This window comes from Nuphar pumila, chromosome 9, assembly GCF_984573655.1.
Source record: "Nuphar pumila chromosome 9, dmNupPumi1.hap1.1, whole genome shotgun sequence".
Classification (NCBI taxonomy): Eukaryota; Viridiplantae; Streptophyta; class Magnoliopsida; order Nymphaeales; family Nymphaeaceae; genus Nuphar; species Nuphar pumila.
This window is the reverse complement of record NC_143257.1, coordinates 56,771,246-56,784,089: the sequence shown is the minus strand read 5'-3', so window position 1 is coordinate 56,784,089 and position 12,844 is coordinate 56,771,246. Positions and strand designations below refer to the sequence as shown.

Sequence of the window (12,844 nt, the reverse complement as noted above, 5' to 3'; positions counted from 1 at the left end):
CTCTTTTCTTTACCTTTTTTTTTTCTCACTTATCATGATCTTGATTGAATCTATCGAGTATGTTGCTGAATCGGACATGGACTTCAGACCTACTGCTAAGTCGAGTTTTGGTTTGCAAAACATTAAGGTTAAAGCTAATTATACAGTCTGTTCATTCCATTTATTTCTGCCACCATGCAACTTGTTTGCCATACCATTCCTCCTATATATATAGATATATACGTATATATACATTCATGTGCATATATGTATATAGGTATATATATAATATATATCATGTTTTCCACACTTTTAGATCTCAAATGCCTCGGCATGTGAGCATTCTTTTACTATTCACACCCATATGGTATGTACAAATTTTCTTCTCCTTTTTTCATATTAACCAGTTGTGTTGCAGGGAATATATGGAAAATATCATTACTTGGAGTTGTAAATTCAACTTTATGTGTTGTAATAGTTAGATTTTAATGAGAATTTACATTTCCAGCTTTTAGATAGAATGAATGAGCATTGTAAATATCACAAATTGCTTATTTTCATGCTTTTTGTCTTTATTTTTCAAAAACCTCACAAATGGGAACACGAATGGCACGTGCACCATTTCGTAAGAGGTAATTAATCCTAAGTTGATGATTTACATCAATGGCCATAGTCAGGATGTAAACAAAACTTAGGTTTTTTATCTTTTATAAAATAACATTGGATCCACACTGGATCCTCTTCAAAAATCATCATATTTTCAAATATTTTCTTCTTTTATTAGAGTTTAACTTAAAATTGGCTCAAAAGGATGTATGTGAACACCCCAAATTTCTCAAAATTTTGTAAAAATGACCCTTTTGCCCCTGATTCCATTTTCTGAGAAAACCAAAGCTAAATTTCAGTCATTCTTCAGATTGTCTGAATTAAATTCCATATTGATATATTCAAATTCAATCCCGGATCCGAATCCAGTGTTTTAAATCCATATTTCCTCAAAATCCGGATCCAAACCCATTTCTGAAGAAATCTTCTCAAAATAGCTTTTAAATCCTTAGAAAAATTCCCTTTTGTAAATATTTTTGCAAAAACACAAAAAATTAGTTTTAATCTTTGTTTTTTCACAAACTTTAGGATTTTATTCTAAAAATACAAAAAAAAATAAAAAACAACCCAAAAAACCAAAAAATTGAAAAAAATACGAGAAAAACAAATGAGTTTAAAAGCTTTAAAAAAAAATTAAAGTTTGCTAAAAACCTCAGGAGCCCCCTCTTTGTAAAATATCAAAAATTAGAGGGGCTCCTCCGCAAAAACTCTTTTTATGGTTTTAAAGCCCTTTGTAAGCGAAAAAGGGACGGAGAGAAAGCCGAAACCCTCAGCTGCCTTCTCCCTCTCCTTCTCTCTATCTCGGCTGGCTGGCGCCTCCTCCGCTCTCACCTCCCATCTAAGCCGCTCATCTTCAACGATCTTCCTTCCCGAATCTCCTTCTCCCTCTTTAAAAGGGGCACGAAGGAGAAGCCTTCACCATCCGTCTTCACCCCACCACTACATTTCTGCTTCTTCTTCTTTACATTCCTCCCCTTTCCCTCTTTATGGACCCCTTTTTAACCCACTGGAGGAAATCGATCCTTCTGGCAGCAAAAGTGATCATGCATATAATTCAGGGTTTATTAACATTTAAATATACATGATTTTATAAAATAATGTTTCAAAAACCTAATTTTATGTTAGTTTTCGAGTAAATGTGCTAAAATCATTTAAAAATAGAAAATGCATGAAAAATAGTTTTATTTTACATTTTTATACATATTTTAGTTTTTGTTATATTCATAGTAGTTTAGTTTTAGTTTTCAATTTAAAATAAAATAAAAAAATAGAGAAAATAGTTTTTAAAATCATTTTAAATGTTTGTTTTTTTAGAAAAGAAGAAAAAATTAGTAGAATAATTTTTATTTTCCTTATAAATGAAAAAAAGTTTTGTTTATAACTTTTTGAATTTTTTTTTTCTAATAAACCGGTTTACACGGTTTGGTTTTTGAATTTTAAAAACTAAAAAAAAATAATAATAGCAAACCGGCTGGAACCGGTTTGCGTTTTTTTTAAAACTGAAAAAATCGGTTTCAAACCGGTTCCAGCCGGTTTGGGGTTTTAAAACCCACGAAGGAAAAAAAATTCATTTGTCTCCCCATTTACGCCAAGTCCTTCTTCTTTCCCCTTTGTTCACTCTCTTTTCCCCCTTCTTCCACCGGATTTCCCCTTCCTTTCTTCCCTCTCTCTTTTCCCTTGCCTTTCTCTTCTCCCTCCTTATCTTCTTCTTCAATCCGGCGGTGGAGATATTCAGTCCAGCGGCGGCATGAGTGGTGGAGACCACTTCTCTTCCAATCTACCTCCAGTTCACGGTGAGTTTTCTTCATTATCTTCTTCTTCCTCTTCTTCTTTAAATTTCTTCTTCTTCTTTGTTCGCTGATTTCTTTTAATCTCGTTCTTCATCATCTTCTTCTCCTTCAGATCTCCTTCTTCTTCTTCTTCTTCTTCTTCTTCTTTATTTCTTCTTTATCCGAATCTTCATCTTCTGCAGCTTCTTCTTCTTCTACTTCTTCAGATCTTCTTCTTCTTCCAATTTCTGCAGTTTCTTTTTCTTCTTCCTCCGATTTTTCTTCATCCGATCCTCTTCTTCTTCTTCTTCTACTTCTTCCTCCTCTTCATCTTACTCCAATTCTTCATCTTCTTCTTCTTCTTTGTTTTTTTTTTGTTTTCTTTTTCAATCGATCATCTGTGTGTTTCTGTTTTGTTTAAAAAAAAAGAAAAAAAAATGGTAGTTGTTTCAAATTTGTCTTCATCATCCGATCTGTTGTTTCTTTTATTTGGATTTCTTTAATGCATTAGATTTAATTGTGTGTTAACATTTACGTTTCATTAGTTTAGTTCATTAAGTAATTGTTAAATCATGTCTTTGTTCATTGCATTAAGTAACTTTCTGTGTTCAGTTTTTTTTTAATTTCCTGCTACCGATTATTCATGTTGTGTTACATTTTTCATTGTAATTTCCTGTTTTTTTTTTATTGCATTTTTTATTTTCTTTTTAGTGTAATCAATCATTTTCTGTATTTCCTGTTTTGCTTAGTATTCTTTGTTTTTCTATTGTTTTTTTTTTACTTACGAATTTCTTGTTTCAAGTGTTCTTCATTTTCTGTATTTCCTGTTTGATTTGTTTGTTACAACATTGCAGTTTATCTTCATCATTTTCATTCATTAGTTGTTTGCATCATGTTTTCATTATCACATTAAATTTCTGTTTTGCATCATGATAAATCTTTCATTTTATTGTTTTAGTTTTAATATAGATTTCATTTTACTGTTTTAGCTTTTGCACTGCATTGCATCTAGGTTCTTGAGTTGATTACATATAGTATAGTTGCTGTATAACGTTTCATCATATCTTAGATCTTTGGTCAGTTCTAGATTTACATTGTTCATAATACACTTTTTAGTATCTTGTACTGCTTGTGTTCATCTGAATTGTGCAGGATAGCACAGGACTGGAGTGGAAGCGATTAAGTGACACGAAGTACGAAGAATAAAGCTTCGTTTTACTTTTTAGTTTAGAATTAGAAATTTGAAATTGGGTTTGTAAATATTGCACTTTACGCCCTCTGCGAAGGGTATTCATTTGTTGTAATAGCTAGTTGTTTTTACTTTTCTGAACATTTTATATTTCAATAATTCGGTAATAAAGAATAGTTTAGACTTGTTTGCTTAAATACGACATATTCCCGTTCCCTGAGTTCGACCCGTTCTCATCCACTAGTGAGAACCGGTTTTTATTATTTGATGTCTGGTTTTCACATGTTTTACATTTAAAAATCTTTTCAAAATTACAACGATTTAAAAAAGAAGACATCAAATTTTTGGCGCCGTTGCCGGGGAACGGCGTAATATTAGTATTCACTTTATTGCCTAGTGTTTGTGTGTGCATTTAGGTTTAGAACCATGTATGTGCATATCTTAGAGACGAGCTTACTTTTCTGCACAACCCACCTATTAGGATTCCTTTAGAGGTGACTGTGTACGATTGGTACCATACACATAGATTTCATATTTCTTATGCATAATCTCTGTTATGTGTAACTGCGTGGTGTTTGTTTAGTTTTTGGGGTTTTTAGTTTACTCGCTTTGTGGTTTGCGTGGTTTGGCCGCTTAGTGCGTTAGTTAGGTAGAAAACCCAAAGTTAGGACGTGTGCTACACCGGTCTACTCTAAGGTGTATGCAATGGCTGACGATCATCATTTGATCCATCCTTTGAGGGAGTACTTCATGCCAAATACGTATACTCCCACCTCCTGCATCACGAGACCTGATGTAGGAGCGAGCCATTTTGAGATTAAGGCCAGTGTGATTCAAATGTTACCTTCGTTTTATGGCCTTAGCAATGAGGACCCATATCGTCATCTCGACGAATTCCTTGAGATTTGCTCGACTGTGCGAATCAATAACTTTGGAGATGATGCTATGAGGTTAACTTTGTTTCCGTTCTCTCTCAAAGATAAAGCCAAGCACTGGTTAAAATCTCTTGAGACGGTTCATATTACTACTTGGGAAGGAATGCAAAAAGAATTTTTAAAAAAATATTTCCCAATTAGTAAAACGAACTAGTTTCGTAAAGCTATAACCAGTTTTTCTCAAATTGAGGGAGAACAATTTCACGAGTCTTGGGAGAGATTGAAAGATCTTCTCCGCAAGTGTCCCCATCACCAGGTGCCTCGTTGGCAGTTGGTGCAGTATTTTTATGACGGGCTTACTGAAAAGCATCGTCAAATGGTTGATTCGTCTTGTGGGGGCACTTTTATGCTCAAGAGTGAAGATGAGGCGTGGTCTCTATTTGAGACCTTGAGTGAAAACACGATGCATTATAATTTGTCTTCATGGCTCGATAGGACTACATCTCTGCCTAGTGGTCCTAGGAAGGTTGGGATTTCCGAAGTTGGGTCCGAATTAGAATTGCGTACCAAGGTTGACCAATTGACTATGAAGTTAGATCAATTCCTAGCCAATTCTTCGAGAAATCCAATAGAAAGAGTGTGCGAGATATGTGCTAGCCCTGCACACTGTGTTGCGGATTGTCCGGCAGCGCCATTATATCCTGAATTCGTTCAGGAGCAGGTGAATGCTGCCCAAGGTTTTGCTAGACCCATGCCTGATTCGTTTACATCATCATATAACCCAGGTTGGCGAAACCAGTCTATTTCCCCATCCCATCAGCCTTCCCAGACACAGTATAGACCCAGTAACCCTTCACAAGGTTACTCGCATCCTATATTTCCACAGGTTCATTCCCAGTATTGTCTACCTTTTCCTCAGGAGTCCATTCCAAGTTCATCATTTCAAGAGAAGATGTTAGAAGCCTTTTCTGATATCAAGGCTACTCTTTGTTCCCATACGCAGTCAATAGCCAAGCTAGAGACTCAAATGGGGCAGTTAGCTCAGACATTGAGTAGGCAAAATCAGAGGAACCTTCATAGTCAGTCTGTTGTCTCAAAGGGAGAGGATTCAATGTCATTTGACTTGCAACCCACTGATTCACATCATGAGCAAGTCAAATCTATTACATCCCTTTAGTATGGGAAGGCGTGTCACTCCACTCAGGAATCGACTCATGAGCCCCATATCACTTCTACTGACGAGTCAATTTCCATATTACCTCAGCAGGAAGGGCTTTACTCACAACATACATTTTCATCATATAAAGCCCTATTTCCTCAGCCTTTAGGATCACCAATCGTTTTGAGTAAGCAAGAGGTGCAGATGCAGAAGGTGCTTGACCAAGTCTAGCTAGATCATATTCACCACTTGTCTGAAGTAGCATTCATTGATACTTGGTCGGTCCTAGACTCTCATTTCCTGACCAGTCTCTCACATGAGACTAATCTCAGTTCTTCATGTCAAGAGAGTCATGATACTACATTTGGAGGTAGAAGGGATGGAAACACAGTGCGTAGTGTCACAGATGACACTCGTGTCTTCATAGAGCCCGGTTGAGTCTGACTTCATGTCCATTGATCTCATGGACGATGAAGGTTTTTCCAGGGATCCGTCTGGCTGGGGACGTGAAACTTAGCGCTTTATGGGAGGCAACCCATATCTTGTATATTATTAGATTTGCTGAGAATTTATAGATTTTATTTTGTTTGTACTTTTTCATGAGTTTTTCATGTTCTTTTTTGTTTCATTCATGAGTTTTGTGTTTTGTCATGTATACATTGCATTTATTACATTCATAGAACGTGTATTTTTAATTCATCTCAGGTCATTCTACTCTTTTCCCTCAATTATTTTCTTTCATGTGCATTCACTTAGTTTCATATAAGCATGGGGGAGTGCCACTGCGACAGTGTCATTCAAGCATGGGGGAGGGTGTAGTTTGCACACCTTGATATTTCTGTTTATGTTCTTGCACATGTTTACACATCTCTCATGAAAAGTAGATTTTTAAAGAAAGAGTTTGAACTTATATGAATGTTATTTCAAATCTGATGTTTTTAAAGGATTTTTAAGCCCCACAAAAATTTTTTCTGACATAGATTTAAAAATTATGGTTGTTTATGCGGATTTCAAAGAAATGATGATAGATACATGTTAGAATTTATTTTGAATCATAAATATGAATATGCACAGTTCTATTTTTGAAAAACTAAGCAAATGAACAAAAGCGTAAAAATGAGCTCAAAAGAAAAAAAAAATAATATATAGCATGTGTTAGGTTGTTTGGATAATTCCACAATCCTTAGTATATGGAACTTAGATGTAAGTTGAAACTTTTAATTCCATTTCGAAAAGGAGAGTGGAAAACTTCGTGATCCTAAGTAACTGAGAACAGATACAAGTTGAAATGTTTGACTCTCATGTTATAAGGGTGAATGAAGGAAGTCACTTTTATGTCTTAGTTGATATCTTGTGATATGTATTGAAAAAGTATAGAAGATATTGACATTGCACAAGGCATAAAAGCAGACCACACGCAAGCTATATGAGAAAAATAAGTGCGCAAAAAGAAAAAACGTGAAAAAAAAAGAGAGAGAGAAAAGAGCTTAAAAAGAAAGAAAAGTTCAATGCTTAGAGGTGTGATTGAGAAAACCTGTGCAGAAAACATATGAGTGAGGATAAGTAAATAATAATATGTTTTTATTGGATTTTCTAAGAATAAAACATAAATAATTGTGATATTTAGAAAAGTGAAAGAAATTCTTTTTCTGTGGTGGTGCATAAAAGACTAATTATATTTTGATTTTGAAATAATAAGAAATATTTGTGAAAATAAAGTCTTTGATTACCTACTGCTTATGAGGATGTGTAATATCATGCATACATGAAAAGATGTTTGTGGGTAGCATCACTGCAAACCCTCACGAGACCTTACTCGTCCACTGAGGTAACCCAGGGGTTGAAAGGGCTTGTTGCATGAGCTAAATGCAACCGTGATTCCTATGAAAGTGAGTTAGGTGATAGTTTGATTTCTTGCATTTTTCTAGTTTGCTCGAGGACTAGCAAAACATAAGCATGGGGGTATTTGATCATGCATATAATTCAGGGTTTATTAACATTTAAATATACATGATTTTATAAAATAATGTTTCAAAAACCCAATTTTATGTTAGTTTTCGAGTAAATGTGCTAAAATGATTTAAAAATAGAAAATGCATGAAAAATAGTTTTATTTTACATTTTTATACATATTTTAGTTTTTGTTATATTCATAGTAGTTTAGTTTTAGTTTTCAATTAAAAATAAAATAAAAAAATAGAGAAAATAGTTTTTAAAATCATTTTAAATGTTTGTTTTTTTAGAAAAGAAGAAAAAATTAGTAGAATAATTTTTATTTTCCTTATAAATGAAATAAAGTTTTGTTTATAACTTTTTGAATTTTTTTTTTTCTAATAAACCGGTTTACACGGTTTGGTTTTTGAATTTTAAAAACTAAAAATAAAAAATAATAGCAAACCGGCTGGAATCGGTTTGCGTTTTTTTTAAAACTGAAAAAATCGGTTTCAAACCGGTTCCAGCCGGTTTGGGGTTTTAAAACCCACGAAGGAAAAAAAATTCATTTGTCTCCCCATTTACGCCAAGTCCTTCTTCTTTCCCCTCTGTTCACTCTCTTTTCCCCCTTCTTCCACCGGATTTCCCCTTCCTTTCTTCCCTCTCTCTTTTCCCTTGCCTTTCTCTTCTCCCTCCTTATCTTCTTCTTCAATCCGGCGGTGGAGATATTCAGTCCGGCGGCGGCATGAGTGGTGGAGACCACTTCTCTTCCAATCTACCTCCAGTTCACGGTGAGTTTTCTTCATTATCTTCTTCTTCCACTTCTTCTTTAAATTTCTTCTTCTTCTTTGTTCGCTGATTTCTTTTAATCTCGTTCTTCATCATCTTCTTCTCCTTCAGATCTCCTTCTTCTTCTTCTTCTTTATTTCTTCTTCATCCGAATCTTCATCTTCTGCAGCTTCTTCTTCTTCTACTTCTTCAGATCTTCTTCTTCTTCCAATTTCTGCAGTTTCTTTTTCTTCTTCCTCCGATTTTTCTTCATCCGATCCTCTTCTTCTTCTTCTACTTCTTCCTCCTCTTCATCTTACTCCAATTCTTCATCTTCTTCTTCTTCTTTGTTTTTTTTCTGTTTTCTTTTTCAATCGATCATCTGTGTGTTTCTGTTTTGTTTCAAAAAAAAAGAAAAAAAAATGGTAGTTGTTTCAAATTTGTCTTCATCATCCGATCTGCTGTTTCTTTTATTTGGATTTCTTTAATGCATTAGATTTAATTGTGTGTTAACATTTACATTTCATTAGTTTAGTTCATTAAGTAATTGTTAAATCATGTCTTTGTTCATTGCATTAAGTAACTTTCTGTGTTCAGTTTTTTTTTAATTTCCTGCTACCGATTATTCATGTTGTGTTACATTTTTCATTGTAATTTCCTGTTTTTTTTTATTGCATTTTTTATTTTCTTTTTAGTGTAATCAATCATTTTCTGTATTTTCTGTTTTGCTTAGTATTCTTTGTTTTTCTATTGTTTTTTTTTTACTTACGAATTTCTTGTTTCAAGTGTTCTTCATTTTCTGTATTTCCTGTTTGATTTGTTTGTTACAACATTGCAGTTTATCTTCATAATTTTCATTCATTAGTTGTTTGCATCATGTTTTCATTATCACATTAAATTTCTGTTTTGCATCATGATAAATCTTTCATTTTATTGTTTTAGTTTTAATATAGATTTCATTTTACTGTTTTAGCTTTTGCACTGCATTGCATCTAGGTTCTTGAGTTGATTACATATAGTATAGTTGCTGTATAACGTTTCATCATATCTTAGATCTTTGGTCAGTTCTAGATTTACATTGTTCATAATACACTTTTTAGTATCTTGTACTGCTTGTGTTCATCTGAATTGTGCAGGATAGCACAAGACTGGAGTGGAAGCGATTAAGTGACACGAAGTACGAAGAATAAAGCTTCGTTTTACTTTTTAGTTTAGAATTAGAAATTTGAAATTGGGTTTGTAAATATTGCACTTTACGCCCTCTGCGAAGGGTATTCATTTGTAGTAATAGCTAGTTGTTTTTACTTTTCTGAACATTTTACATTTCAATAATTCGGCAATAAAGAATAGTTTAGACTTGTTTGCTTGAATACGACATATTCCCGTTCCCTGAGTTCGACCCGTTCTCATCCACTAGTGAGAACCGGTTTTTATTATTTGATGTCTGGTTTTCACATGTTTTACATTTAAAAATCTTTTCAAAATTACAACGATTTAAAAAAGAAGACATCAAAAAGCCTTCTTCATTCCCCTCATTCTCTGATATCAACCTCCAGGTTTCAGCACATTCGCTATATATCAGAGGATTTTTACTCTTTCCCCAAATCAAAGCTCCATTAACTCAGGGATCACTCAAGAAGTCGATCTGCGAGGAAATCCTCTCATTTCAGCTAAGTCAGGTTTCCAATACTTGCAATAACAGCAAGCCAGAGCATCACTTTTCTCCTTCTTCCTTCGAAATCTCTGCAGAAATCAGGTAAGACACTTATCCGCTTCCTCATTTCTTCGGTGTTATTCATTTTTCCGCATTTTTTCTGATTTTTTTTCTTTCTTTCGCCGCCCTTCCTCTTCTCATTTCTGTTGTCCACCTTTTACTTTGATTCTCCCAGTTGTATTCCATTAACACACTATGGATTGTGTTGAGTTGCTTATAGCACCTTCAACACGGTCCTGTGCAACAGCAACGGAACCACTGTGTTCCAACATTTTTTTCTTTTATTTTATCATTAATCATTTCTGTTTTATGTTGATCTCGGTTATAATGAAGTGTTACATTTAAGAATCATGTTCAGCTGCTCTGTATTATATTACCAACATACGATTTGTATGGCATTCATTCCATTTTCGCACTAATCTGCTCTGCATGATGAATGGTGATGAGGTTCTCCTACATCCCTTGTATTGCTGGATATGCCCAATGAGATTCCAGTTAGTAGCAGTTCACTTCAGAATTAAATCTGACATGTCTTATGGGGTATTAAAATAATATATGGAGAACTCCTTGTTCAAAATGGCAATACAAGGTTTATTAAGAACACAAGGGATGAATTGGTGGCCCTGGATTCAGGATGCAGAAGCTCTGAGGCTTAATCCTGTAGATGAGCTTTGGAGTACAAGTGCTCATTCTTCAGAAACTATAATAAACCAATAATATTATGGTATATCGGCATGACTCAATTGGAAAACCATGTGAGAGTCGGCTTACAGAAGATGAATCTGAAGAGGGATGTCCAGGAAAAGGTGGAACTCAAGTTAATCTCATTCAAAATTCCAGCACCTTTTTGTTTTTCTTAGTTAAAGGTAAGCCTGTAATTTATATTTTTGAACCTTTTTTTTTTCTTTCTTTTCCTTTTTATTTGCAATTATGTGATGTCAGTTCATGTAAGTTTTGTTCAGTTTGCATCATCCATGGCTTGATTTCATTCAGCACTATACATTTTCTTTCATCCTGCATCATTAGCTATTAGTTGATCTTATACATCGATGGTTCCATTGCATCTCATGTTTTTTTATCATTTTCAAATTATCTGGCATCCCTGCATCCCAACAGTAACGTGACCCTGAGATAAAAGACAACCAGTTAATCAAAAGGATGGAGTTGCAAGCTGTATTGGAGAGAAGAGCAAGAAAATGATACCCCGGAGTCAAATGGCACTAGGTCATTCCAAATTCAAGATGTTTTTTGAGGGTTTGGATGAGATGCCCACTTTAATTGATAAAAAGGATAATGTTTTCATTATTTCCAACAAGAAGTCAAAGTATCCAATTCTTCGAGTGGATCTGCGGTTCATGTCAGACTTGGTGGTTGTAATTTTTTTGGTGGAATTACCTTTGCCTAATTGGGACAACCTATGATAACTGGTTATCTCCTAGCATGTCCTATTATTGGACCTGGAGGCTTGAGTTTTGTTGGTGAACTAGTCCAGGTTGAAACTGTGGCCCAGTTTGGTGTCGCCTTTCTCTTATTCGCGTTGGGCCTTGAGTTTTCTTTGACAAAGTTAAAAGTCGTTGGGCCTGTTGCAATATTTGTTAGTCTGCTTCAGATTGTTATTTTCATGTGCTTATGCACCATGATTGCAATGCTATGCAGTGCGAAGTTACCAGAGGGCGTATTTATTGGTGCTTTTCTGTCCATGTCATCAACAGCTGTGGTGCTCAAGTTTTTGGTGGAGCGTAATAGTACCAATGTTGTTTATGGCCAGGTCACAATCGGAACACTTATTTTCCAGAATTGTGTTGTTGGTCTGTTATTTGCTTTGCTTTCAGTTTTAGATGGCAATGGTGGCCTTATTCAAGGGATTATATCCATAGCAAAAATTGTTGCTTGTATTGACCGTGTTCCTGACTGCTGCATCCATATTGTGTTGATCATTTGTTCCCCGTTTCTTAAAGTTGATAAGCCAGTTGTCTTCCCAGACAAATGAGCTTTATCAGATAGCTTCTGTGGCTTTTTGCTTATTAGCTTGGTGTAATGATAAACTTGGCCTCAATCTTGGGTTAGGGTCATTTGTTGCTGGTGTTATGATATCAACCACCGATTTTGCTCAGCATATACTAGATCAGGTGGAGCCTATTCGTAACCTATTTGCGGCACTTTTTCTTGCTAGCATTGGAATGCTTATACATGTCCAATTCCTGTAGAGCCATTTTACTTGCATCTGTCATTCTTGTTGTTATAATAAGAACAGTAGTGATTAGTGTGGTGACTAGGGCCTTTGGTTATGGAATGAGGTTTTCTTTCCTAGTAGGCGTTTCTCTTGCGCAAAATTGGAGAATTTGCTTTTGTCCTTTTAAGTTGTGCCTCAAATCTTCATCTTATTGAGGGAAAGATGTATCTTCTTCTTTTGGAAACTACAACCCTTAGCTTGGTAACAACTCCTTTCATGTTCAAACTGATTCCCGCATGGATGCACCTGGGAGTACTCATGCATTGGCATCCATCGTATGTCACCTTTTGTCATTGCTCTACTATCATTCAACACGCCTAATTCATTCCCTGTTGTACCCACCCTACTACACATATCTTAACTATACTTATAAGGCACCCAGGTACATTTTCCTGCCACATTTCTTAATACACAGTTATACCATATCAGCAGGCTTCATCCCTTGTCATCACCATAACCATACATCCTGCACATTACATCCCTTCAGTCACCTCTGCACCTCACTACACTCAGCACATTTGTTGTACTGTAACGCCTATCAGCCATCCCACCATACCAAGCCGATTTGTTCCAACTGTTACTAAAATTGATGGGCCGATATTGAGTGAAGATTAAGACCA

The 12,844-nt window shown here is 35.1% G+C and overlaps 1 pseudogene; it reads left to right on the top strand.

Moving 5' to 3' along the window:
- Positions 1–11,232: 11,232 nt before the first annotated feature.
- LOC149828600 (K(+) efflux antiporter 5 pseudogene) lies at positions 11,233–12,545 on the top strand (annotated as a pseudogene).
- Positions 12,546–12,844: the final 299 nt, after the last annotated feature.